Source organism: Myotis lucifugus, unplaced genomic scaffold (genome assembly GCF_000147115.1).
Source record: "Myotis lucifugus unplaced genomic scaffold, Myoluc2.0 scaffold_149, whole genome shotgun sequence".
NCBI lineage: Eukaryota > Metazoa > Chordata > Mammalia > Chiroptera > Vespertilionidae > Myotis > Myotis lucifugus.
In genome coordinates, this window is record NW_005871197.1 from 808,894 (window position 1) to 821,104 (window position 12,211).

Here is a 12,211-nt window from a genome sequence, read left to right on the forward strand (position 1 = left end):
TACCTAAATTACCTCGATGGCTCTAGATAATGAGTTTCTGGCAACCCAGTGGTCTCAAGACCCGAGGGCTCTAAAAGGTGTTTCTGTCAATTCAGTGACCCCGAGACCCAAAATTGTAATTAACATGCTTAATGCTGCTTCTGTAAACTGCTTTTTTGCAAACCAGGCTCCTCATTCCAAACCTTGAGATGTAATTAATACCTTTGTGATCTTTGCCTATATAAGTCTGGTTTTGCCACCATCTTATTGCTATGAGATTTTGGGAATGGCCCCTCATAGTCCCAGATTGCAATAAATGTGACTCTTTAATTCGACTTCTTGAGACGCCCTTCTGTGATTCACGGGATACATTACAACAAAAGAGTCCAGGTTCCAGTCCAAAAATTTGGTATCAACTGGTTTGGATCAAATAAGGAATAGAGTAAAAGTAGGGTAGTCACCAAAAAGGTTATTAACATAGATTTTCAAATAAACAAAGATTTTTAAGAGAGTTGCAACAGAAGTGGAATTGAAAGTTTTCAACAGAAGACATGGATGAAGGAAGAAGAATCTAAAAAGATACTGAATATCTTTTCAATGCAAAAAAGGAACAACTCAGATCTCATTTTTAGAACAGATACGTGATTAATCCTGCATTAAGTCATAGTTTGCCCAGATTACTAGCATCATCAGTATTGAAATAACGGTCATCAGCCCAATTAGATTCTGGACTCCTGCCCTTGCATCTCTGCCCCAAATCTGGGCTAGGACACCTGCTGCCTTATCTTTTTTGATGCCTACGGTCTGTGAGTCCTTGTTCTGGTTTGGGTTTCAGTACTCCCTGCTCTGAAGCTGCCTGCTGGATGGCGCTGCCTGCTAGAATCCATCTGACTGTCAGGTATGTCCTGCACCCCCCTGACTTAACACTGTATGCCATAGAGTATGTACTCTATGCTGGATTCCTCTCATCTCTTGCTCCCAATGTAGCTAGTGTGTTTGATATCCCCTTCCTGGATATTTATATACTGTCTTTCCATCAGAACTACCATGCTTTATATTGCTATATTTCTAACCTTAGATATTACTGAAACATAAGGAATAAAGTGACAGAAGAGTGTAGAAGCAAAAGGCGTTAAAAATGACTCTAAGATTCTATTTTTTTGTTACTGGATGAAACACATACTAGAAGTTGGAGGTCAAAAGAAAGACCTGGTTTTACAGAGTTTTATAAAAAAAGGATTTTAAAATAAAATATAAGTAATATTAATATACTTTGGCTTGATTTTGTATGAATTTGTGTATTGTTCACTAAATTGATTAAAGCAAGGGTACCTTTATAGTACCACTTTTTTTCAATGTAATTATTCTGATTAAATTACTATTTATTGAATCAGAGGCCCGCATTTCCAAAATAATCTAGTTCCTTTCAATATACAATAAATAATTGATATACCAATCAGTGCTTCCTATTTGTATATATAGGTGATTATTTTAATGAATTGATTTTAGGGAAATCATGGTTCAAGAAAGTTCAATTCACTGTGCTTTATTGAAATTCTATCATCATAATGCAGGAGCCTTAAATGATACATTTGAAGGCTTCCTGTGCAACAGTAATTTGATTTTTAGTGAAGTAGATGTAAATGACTGGAGCAATACACTAATTCTGAATACCGCACATAAAAGTTTTCAAAAAAAGATATTAAAATGTCTTTCTATTATAATGGGAAGTCTAAATTGAAAAAAGGCTCTAATCATTTCAGTGAATCCTCACAGCTGACCACAATAAAATATCTTAAATCCTGACATTTTAGTCTGATAAATATTTGCTAAGTTTATTCAAAGCCGAGATATAAAACAATAACTGGATTTTTTCTGCTATTATAGTGTTTCAGTCCTCTTCCAGCTTCCTGTATTCAGAGACCATGCTTAAGCAGCCTCAAATTCAGATAACTCTATTTTCTTCTAAAGCATAATGCCTGACAGAATAATCAGTTTGCACACGGTTTTCTTAGGCAATGTAAAATATACCAAAAATGATCATATTAGTTATATCAGGCACTCTGTCAATTGCTATTTTTGCATCTTACAGACAGGTTTTTGTGACATTTTTATTTTACACTGTGATTCCAAATCGACTCTGCCTAAGTCCTCTATCTAATATATTTGTCTAAGGTGCAAGCAAACTAAAGAACATTTACATGTCATCTTAGTACAGATAATTGCTAAATAATTGCACGGGTAATTTTAAGAACAATTTAAAAACAATACCAGAAAAGGTAAGTTGCACGTTGACATACAGAGAAACATACAGAATGGTTAGTATATATTTGCAATAGCTGGTCAAAGTCTAGACTCTAGACTCTAGAGCCAGAATTAAAAAGGCTTAGAAGACTTGTGCCTCATTGCAATGCAAATCTTAGAATATTATTAAATAGCGCTTAACCTCTTTTTTTTTTTTTTACTGTTAATTTTTATTCAAATTCATCATATCAGAGATTAGTGCTTGCTGGCTGGTGGCTTTCAGCACTCCCACTCCCATAAATACTTTGCACTTTGCCACTGCAGGTCCCTAGCACAACCCACGGGGCCCTTAAAAGTCATCATCATCACAGATGTCAAGGTACACATCGAAAGCCTCTCTGTTGCAGTTTCCATCAGGAGTGAAGACATATTTGTGGAAGGTCCCATCTACACAGATGGCGATGACAGAGTTGACATTCTTGGAAGTGTTGCGACCGAAGGCGCAGATGCAGGCCGTCTCAGCAGGCACTGTGAAACTCGCCAGGCTCCACTGAGAGTCCACGTATTGTCCAAACATAGCCCCGACTTTGCCCACTGCAGCTAGCACAGAGCGGCGGTTGAGGCAGGTATCCTTGAGGGCAAAGATATGGACCGTGCCCTTATCACTGGAAACGCACAGGAAGGAAGAGTCATGGCTGAAGTTGATGCAGTAGAGGGTGGCAGGATCAATGCCTCGGCGTAGTTCCACCAGTTTTTCCTTGGACTGTGTGTCAAAAAGGCGAATAAGGGTGCCCTTCTGGGAGGCCGAGGCCACTACGGTGCCTGGCTGGTTCAGGGACACACAGGCCACGTCGCTCTGATGTGCGTTGATGGTAAATGGCGCAGATGAAGTGCCTGGCTTTGTGCGTGCCAGGTCCACAAGTTGCAGACTCCCGCACTTGTGTCCTGGGAACACTAGCAGCTGTTTCTCCAGGCTGGGGCAGAGGTCACAGAGCCCCTTTGGGTTGTCCCGGGTGTCGCACTCAAACAGCTTCCGGGGATTGTTAGGGAAGGAGTACACATAGATGCGGTTCCTCAGCACAATCACAATTTTGTCATGGCGCATGCGCACAGCCAACACTGCCTTGGTGAAGGTGAACTCCAGCACCAGCTTGTCCTTGGAGTCCTTGCCGTCCCGGGCATCATCCCAGATCAGCACTGAGATCTCTGAGAACTTGGGACTGCTACCACCACCCACCAGGGCCAGCAGGTTGGAGCGGTACAGCATTTCCACCAGGCCCACGCTGCCCACCTGCTTATGGTCCAGGTGCCCCTTCTCCATCAATGGTTCCACGTTGTAGATGTGTACACCTGTCTCCATGGCACAGCAAAAGCAGCTTTGGTCTTGGTTGAAACGCAGGCTGGTCACCCTTCGAAGTGGTTGCTGAGTCATGATTCAGGATTGCTTCCCTTACTTGATATTGGGGTCCAATCCCAGCAGGTCCAGGGGTCCCCGAAGGTGTGGATGGAGTCGGCGAAGAAGGAATGACACAGAGACAGCCTTCAGTTGATCAGCAGCCTAGCCAGGATCTCCAGCCAGGAACTCCAGCGAAGTTCTTTCTAGGGTCCCCAACCAAGTTCTGGCCAAGTTCTGGTGTTTATTGTCTTGTTACATCTCTATTTATACCAGTTGATTTTAATCCTGTCAATTTCTATTGCAAAGGTTAGGGCGTTTCTTATCTCCATTCCAGGGAGTAAAGATTATGTAGCTTAAGCATGATTGTTTGTAGTTAAAGTGATTAACTACCCGCCCGGCACTTAGTTAAGGGGTTTTATCCCCTCCCTAACTTCAGGGGAAAATCCCCACCTGGGGAAACAACCTTTCTCGGAGAGGTGACCTTGGTTAAAACACATAGCGCTAAGGGGAGCAAACATATTAAGAACAGTATGCTATATACGCCAGGTCCCTTGAAACATATGGTGTGCAGATGTTTCTTTCCTGCAGCGACTGTGTCAAGCAGCAAGGATGGACCGGCTTCCAGCAACTTGATTCTTCAGCAGCATCTCTCTCCCTGGACACGCTCTCCACTCAGCGTCCGTGCTGCCACTCTCTAAAGCACCTGACTGTTCACCACTGGCTCTCTCTTCAATGTACTGGTTATTTTTGTTATGACAATGACAATGACTTCCAGAGTTATCTTTGTAAATGACAAGGCTCCTCCTGTGATGCCCCTGCTCAGTGCTTACAAGATAAACCGCAAACACCTGTAGGATGAGTTGTTTGATGTCTGCCTGCTCCACTAGACAGAGAGCTCCAGGATACCAGGAATTAGACCAAAATGGATCTAAGAGGATCACATGGGTGACAGCGGCTCCGGGGAGGCGGCCGCGGGAGGGAGCACGCAGCCCCGGCCCAACAGGACAATGGCTTGGAACTCGGCCTCCGGTGGGGCGGCAGGGCGCTCGGCCGCTGAAGCCCCAGCGCTTACCCTCTTAAAAATGTTTTCCTTACTTATTATTTTATATCATCAATATTTAGCATCTTCTATTCAATAGCAACACTTATTTAAATTTGAAAGTTTTTTCATGACATATGATCTAATAATTGAGAGACAGTGAGTGTGGTGTCGGAGTGGAAATGAACATTAACTGCCATGATTTCTCAGAGGTAGAAGAATATTCTATCGGAAGTTCTGAGTAAATTCTCACAGAGAAGGGACATATTTGAAATCAATATGTAACTTCATAGAAAGAGCTGTTTCTTTTGCTTCATTTATTTATTTATTTTTGTATAATCATAATGAGAATTAGATTGAGGTCTTGAAGGATGGAAGTGATTTTTCCTGTCAGAGGAAATATAAAGGACCATAAACACAGGAAAGTTATTTAAGATCTAGAGTCTGAAGATATAAAGCTGTTGGGAGGTCTTATGCTAAATTTGATTACAAGCAATACATTTTCACCTGTGCACTAAAAATTATTCACATTACCTTTCTTTGAAGATAAGTTTTTCCAATAAAAGTGTATCCAACTGCCCTAGCTGGTTTTGCTCAGCAGATAGAGCATCAGCCTGTGGACTGAAGGGTCCCGCGTTTGATTCCAATCAAGGGCACATGTCCGAGTTGTAGGCTCAGTCCTCAGTAGGGGGCATGCAGGAGGCAGCCAATCCATGATTCCCTCTCATCATTGATGTTTCTATTATTCTCCCTCTCCCTTTCTAATATATATATATAAATGTATCTAACTAATAAAAGCCATCACAAAGGATCAAAATAGTTCTTCTGAAATTGTTGTCTAGTTCAGAAAAGACTTTTAGACAATTATGCTTCCAAAAACACTGCCAATTGACAAAGATGAGGTATCATCCAGCCCAGTTTCCTGATACAAGGCAGTTTAAAAAATAACTTTTCACATTACCTTTTAATAGCTTGAAGTACTACTAAGCAACTCAGTAAGAAATTCAGTAAAGGTAATGTAAACTAGAACCATACAAAATGGAACATTTGCTATTTTCTGACATAGATATACACATCTCTACTTAGAAAAGTGTTTTTATTTTATTTTGTTTTATTTATATGAATCCTTACCCCAGGAATCAACTTACTCAAACTTCATTCTGTTTTGATCTTTTTAATTTATTGACAAGATCCTAGTGCATCTACTATAAGATTTTTACCCTTTTTTGACCCGAAACAATACAATTTCTCACCTAATGATCCAAAGTTTTGGGGGTACTGATAGAATTTGGTAATTCTACAGACCTACTCATCATATGGCTATATGATTCTTTAATAAAATAAATTTTTACTGTATCTTAAATACTTTCTGTTTAGCAATAGAAAACTGGTAAGAAAAACTTTGAAATTGTTGGTGTCATGTGATAGGAAAAAAATGCATGCAAGCTTGTGTATGTTTGTGTGAGTTTATGTGAAAAACCGCTTTTGTAAATCATTCTTTTTTACATTCTCAAATCTTCCTTCTCCATATTTTCCCATTCCCATTTTGCATGTTTATTTTATAAATGTTCTTGCCTAAAAACATGCTTCTTATCTTTTTTCAACTTGTTTCTTCACATTTAAATTTGGTGTAAAACAGAATAAGCAAGTTTGGTGATGGTTTCTCCTAGGGTTGTTTTACACAGATACACTATAATTTTAAGCAATATTAGGTACTTAAGAAAATTGATTGCCAAGAAAGAATTTGCTGATTTAGCAAACTTAAATTGATTGATGATTCCACAACTGATAGCATATTTCATATTGGAACCCCAAATAAGCTATGTAGCTCTAAATTTATATTCTTATAATTAAAAATAGAATCCTATATAGTTCAATCACTATAATATGGCTACCTATATGTAATTACTTTTTTTCAAATTTTCTACATTAATATTTAGAAGTGCCATAATTAAAAGGGTCCATAAGTGGTAATGTTGTATGGCCACCACATCACCACATGGGATAACTGAGTCCTACTAGAATTAATTGGTTTGCAAAATGTTAAAACATCTGTGCCCAGCCAGAGTGACTCAGTGATTGAGCATTGACCTATGAACCAGAAGGTCACAGTTAGATTCCCTTCAGGGCACATGCCTGAGTTGTGGGCTCGATCCCCAGTAGGGGGCATGCAGGAGGCAGCCAATCAATGATTCTCTTTCACTATTGATGTTTCTATCTCCCTCTCACTTCCTCTCTGAAATAAGTAAAAATATATTTTAAAAACAAACAAAAAAAACAAAACGGTTTTGCTCAGTGGTTGAAGCATTGCAGGTTTGATCCCCAGCCCAGTCAGGGCATGCACTTGTGGGAAGCAACCAATTGAAATGTCTCTCTCACATCAATGTTTCTCTCTACCCTCTTTTCCTCCTTTCCACTCTCTCTAAAAAGTAGAAATTTGATGGTCTGATCAATGCTTCTCAGAGGGAAGGTAGGAGAGGGCAGGGGTAAGGGGGAGAGATCAACCAAAGAATTTGTATGCATGCATATAAGCATAACTAATGGACACAGACATCAGGAGGGTGAGGGCATGAGCAGTGGTGGTGGTGGTGGTGGGGGTAATGGGGAGATAAGGACACAGATGTAATACCTTACTCAATAAAGAAAAATTTAAAAAATCAATAGGAAAAAACATCCTCGGGTGAGGATTTAAAACAATGTTAAAAAACTTTTTCATGCCATAACCTGTATTAGAACTCAGGTATCCCCATCATGAAACTAATGTTTTCTCACTATGTCAGTAAATGCAATTATGGCCACTCAACCACTTTATAACACATCAAATACCCAATGTACCAAAACAAGATTTTGAATAATTACTTAATGTGATTTGTAAATTATGAAATGATGTATAAAACTATAAGATAATAAATCAGTGTCTTTTAAGCAGCTAAGTTTGTGGTAATTTATATAGCTTCAATAGAAAACCAAACACTCCAATCATCACATGTCATTCAATTTAAAGAAAATTACACATATATCTTATTCACTTGTTTTGCATTCATTTAAAAATCATATTATATTTTTCAGATTAAGTTCCAAAAATTAGGTTGATATTTTGGGTTATTTATCCATCACATATACTTTCTTCAAAAAACAAAAACCCAAACTCCCTAATTTACTCAGATATATATCTCTTCCTCATGCAGATATGTGATAGGATAGAACTCCTAGCCACCAACTCCAGGGATAGTTCTTATTGGTGTAAAAGTAATTTAATTTCACTTCTAGTTTATATATTAGAAATATGCATGTTACCCAGTTGGGCTTCTTTAAAATCTTCCTTCAAGTTCACAGAAAAGATTTTCCCTTTTCCTGTCCTCAACATTATCATGTTTTCATATGATGTCTAAGAAATGCTAATATTCTAAGGATAAATTGAAGGACAATAATAGATGATAAAATATAAAAAAGACCTGAATTTAATAATGGTGGTAATGAAACAACCAACCTTGAATGTTGCTTCACTTTTGACTTCTTATATAGTTAATCAGTTCTGTTACTCTCTAAGCCATGTTGGATTCACATTCCTATTACTTGTAGTCTAAATATCTAACTAATGTCTAAAAATACCTTGTACTATGGCCCTAGATTCACCAATTACTAGATGTATTATTTTATTTGCAAAAACATTAACATTTTCTATGACTTATTTTGCACAAAGAATTATTTTGACAACTAACTGGTGTAATATAATATATACTAGAAGCCCAGTGCATGAAATTTGTACACAGGGGTGGGGGACATCCCTCAGCCTGCACCCTCTCACAATCCAGGACCCCTCAGGGGATGTCCGACTCCCTGCATGATTGGGCCTGAACCAGCAGTCGGACATCCTTCTCACAGTCCAGGACCACTGGCTCCTAACTGCTCACCTGCCTGCTTGCCTGATCTCCCCAAACCACTTGCCTGCCAGTCTGATCACCCCTAACCACTCGCCTGACTGCCTGATTGCCTTTAACTGCTCGCCTACCTGATCGCCCCTGATCACCTCAGCCTTGGCCCCTGTTGCCACGGCTTCATCCAGAAGGTCGTCTGGAAGGATGTCGGGAATGACATCTGGAAGGTCCTTTGGTTGTCTGGTCTAATTAGCATATTATGCTTTTATTATGATAGATGAGTATATTGTGATATTACGAAGTTGCAAAGGACTAAGAGTTTATCACCAGTAATGATGATAAACTCAATGAGTAACATGAATCACTATATTTGTTTTTAGGGTCAGTTGCATTTCTCAATAATCTGCCTCTATCAAGTATACCTAATTTTATATTTTGTTATTAATTGAAAAAAAAAAACCCTAATACACAAACCTGGTCTAGCCATCGCCTGTAAAATAAACCATTCCTAAAATTGAATTAGAAGAATCTCAAATCACACTTCATGTATGTAAGTCACAACTGACTAAATTAATTATAACACTATGAAGACACCCTACTATGACCCACCCTGAGTCCTCTTTCAACATAACCAGCCTTATGAATTACTCATTAGGTTTTAAACATTTGTTTTCCTATAACTTTGTATCTATGTTGTTAAATTATCACATTCAATATCTTTCTCAAGGAATTTTAATAAATTGCCATCTGTTAATCTGTTGATTTTTATTTTAATGGCAAAACTTAAAAATACTTATTAGTGTTATTTGAATATTTACATTACATACGCACTTTATATTCAAGTCCACTTATTTGAATCTTAATTATTTTGGGAAACTTTCTCAATTTTTTTTACCTTTAAAATGTCTATCAAAACCCTAAACTTTTCTACATCTCTAATTGACCATACAACCATTTTCTCTATTTTTTTACTTAGTCTCTACTAAAAATTTTCCTTCTGTATTTATTATACAAGCTAAGAAACATTTTCCCTTTAGTTTTGTTCTTTCATAGAAATGCCTTCTAGGTTATATGATTCTTAGCAGTTGACCTTTATAATCTGAATACTCCCAAGGTTCCAGATGCAGAGTAACTTGTAAGGCTTATGCAACTTGGTGAAGAAGGTGTTTCTCAGATGTTCTCACAAAAATATGGTCATTTAAATATTTTATGTGGGAGCATAAGAGGGCACCCCTTTTATTGATGTCCTGTCTGCCTTTATCTTTCTCTCAGATATGAGTGTACTGCTCACCTAAGGTTCAGGATTACTTTATTTCAGCTTTACTGTTGCCAAAAGAATGAAAATCTACTTTTACTCTCGTGTGTGTGTGTGTGTGTGTGTGTGTGTGTGTGTGTGTGTGTTTCCATTTCCCTACTACCCACTAAAGGAGTAATGTGTAATGTGTTTTAACAGCTAGTGAAATTTAACAGCTAGTGAAAAATGTACGTACATAAAGACATGCCTGCTATACACAAATAAGAGGAGTTAGGAAGAGTAAGACTATATATGTGGCAAATAATGCTAATTAAAAAAATGTAGAGGAAATAAAATAATATAGTCTCAAATAGATACTCAGTTAAATTTATGTATTTATTATTTTACATGAAATACATCATTTTACTTATTGGGGCAACATTGGTTAATAAATTGATATAGGTTTAAGGTATACAATTGTATAATACATCATTTGTATACTGTATTGTGTGTTCACTACCCAAAGTCAAGTGTCCTTCCATCACCATTTATCCCTACTTTATCCTCTTCTACTCCCCACCCTCTCTTTTCCCTCTGATAATCACCATACTTTTGTCTATGTCAATGTGGTCTTTTATTTTCCTTTCTCTTCTTTTCTTTTCTCTTCTTTTCTTTTCTTCTCTTTTCTTTTCTTTCCTTTTCTTTTCTTTCCTTTCCTTTCCTTTTCTTTTCTCTTCTTTTCTTTTCTTTCCTTTTCTTTTCTTTCCTTTTCTTTTCTTTTCTTTTCTTCTCTTTTCTTTTCTTTCCTTTCCTTTTCTTTTCTCTTCTTTTCTTTTCTTTCCTTTTCTTTTCTTTCCTTTTCTTTTCTTTCCTTTTCTTTTCTTTTCTTTTCTTTTCTTTTCTTTTCTTTTCTTTTCTTTTCTTTTCTTTTCTTTTCTTTTCTTTTCTTTCCTTCCCTTCCCTTCCCTTTCCTTTCCTTTTCTTTTCTTCCCTTCCCTTTTCTTTTCTTTTCTTTTCTTTTCTTTTCTTTTCTTTTCTTTTCTTTTCTTCTCTTTTCTTTCCTTTTCTTTCCTTAATCCTTTTACCTTTTTAACCCATCCTCCAAAACCTCTCCCCTCTAACAGCTACGAATCTGTTCTCTGTATCTATGAGTCAGTTTATATTTTGTTTGTTAGTTTATTTTGTTCATTAGAATACACATATAAGTGAGATCTTATGGTATTTGTATTTCTTTGACTGGCTTATTTCACTTAGCATAATACTCTCCATGTACATCCATGTTGTTGCAAAGGTAAGATATCTTTTTAATGGCCAAGTAGTATTCCATTATGTAAATGTACCACAGCTTTTCTTAAAATTAGTTTTTATTGATTTTAGAGAAAGGAAAAGGAAGAGAGAGAGAAACATTGATGGGTTACTTCCTGCAAGCCCCCTGCTGAAGATCGGTCCACCACGTGGGCATGTGCCCTGACTGGAAATCAAATGTTGACCACTCAGTGCATGGGACTACACTCAGTTAACTGAGCCACACTGGCCAGGACTACCACAGCTCTTTTATCCACTCATCTATTGATAGGCACCTGGGCTGATTCCAAATTTTGGCAATTGTAAATAATCCTGCAATGAACATAAGGGTGCATATATTCTTTTGAATCAGTGTTTCAGGCTTCTTCAGATATATTCTCAGAGTGGAAATACCTGGGTCATAAGGCAGTTCCATTTTCAATTATTTAAGGAAACTTGATAATCCTTTCCACAGTGTCTGTACCAATCTTCAATCCCACCAAGTGTGCACAAGAGTTCCCTTTTCTATACATTCGTGTCAACATTTGTTTTTTCTTGATTTATTGATGATATTTTGCTGTTGTATGATGACCTCATTGTGTTTTTGTAAAACTTTATTTTTATTTTTTTCACTATTAAAGATGTCCTTATTTTTGCCTCCTCACCCTCTTCTTTCATTGTGGTTTTATAATTTGCATTTCTGTGATGATTAGTGATGTTGAGAATTTTTTAATATATCTATTGGCCCTCTGTATGTCCTCTATGGAGAAGTGTATGTTTAAGTTCTTTGTCCATTATTAAATTGGATTTTTTTGGTGTTGAGTTGTATAAATTCTTTATAAATTTTGAATATTAACCCTGTATCAGATGTGTCATTGGCAAATATGTTCTCCCATTTAGTGGGCTGTCTTTCCATCATATTTATGGTTTCTTTCTTTTTTTATATATATTTTTATTGATTTCAGAGAGGAAGGGAGAGGGAGAGAGAGATAGAAACATCAATGATGAGAGAGAATCATTGATTGGCTGCCTCCTGCAGGACCTCCACTGGGGATCGAGCCCGCAACCTGGGCATATGCCCTGACCAGGAATCGAACCGGTGACCTCTTGGTTCCTGGGTCGATGCTCAACCGCTGAGCTACACCCGGCTGGGCAAT

General features: G+C 37.6%; 1 pseudogene across 1 annotated transcript; it reads right to left on the bottom strand.

The window, feature by feature from the left end:
* Nucleotides 1-2,483: 2,483 nt before the first annotated feature.
* LOC102440092 lies at nt 2,484-3,674 on the bottom strand (annotated as a pseudogene). The gene has a single exon (XR_002830799.1). The product of XR_002830799.1 is annotated as a WD repeat domain phosphoinositide-interacting protein 4 pseudogene (transcript).
* Nucleotides 3,675-12,211: the final 8,537 nt, after the last annotated feature.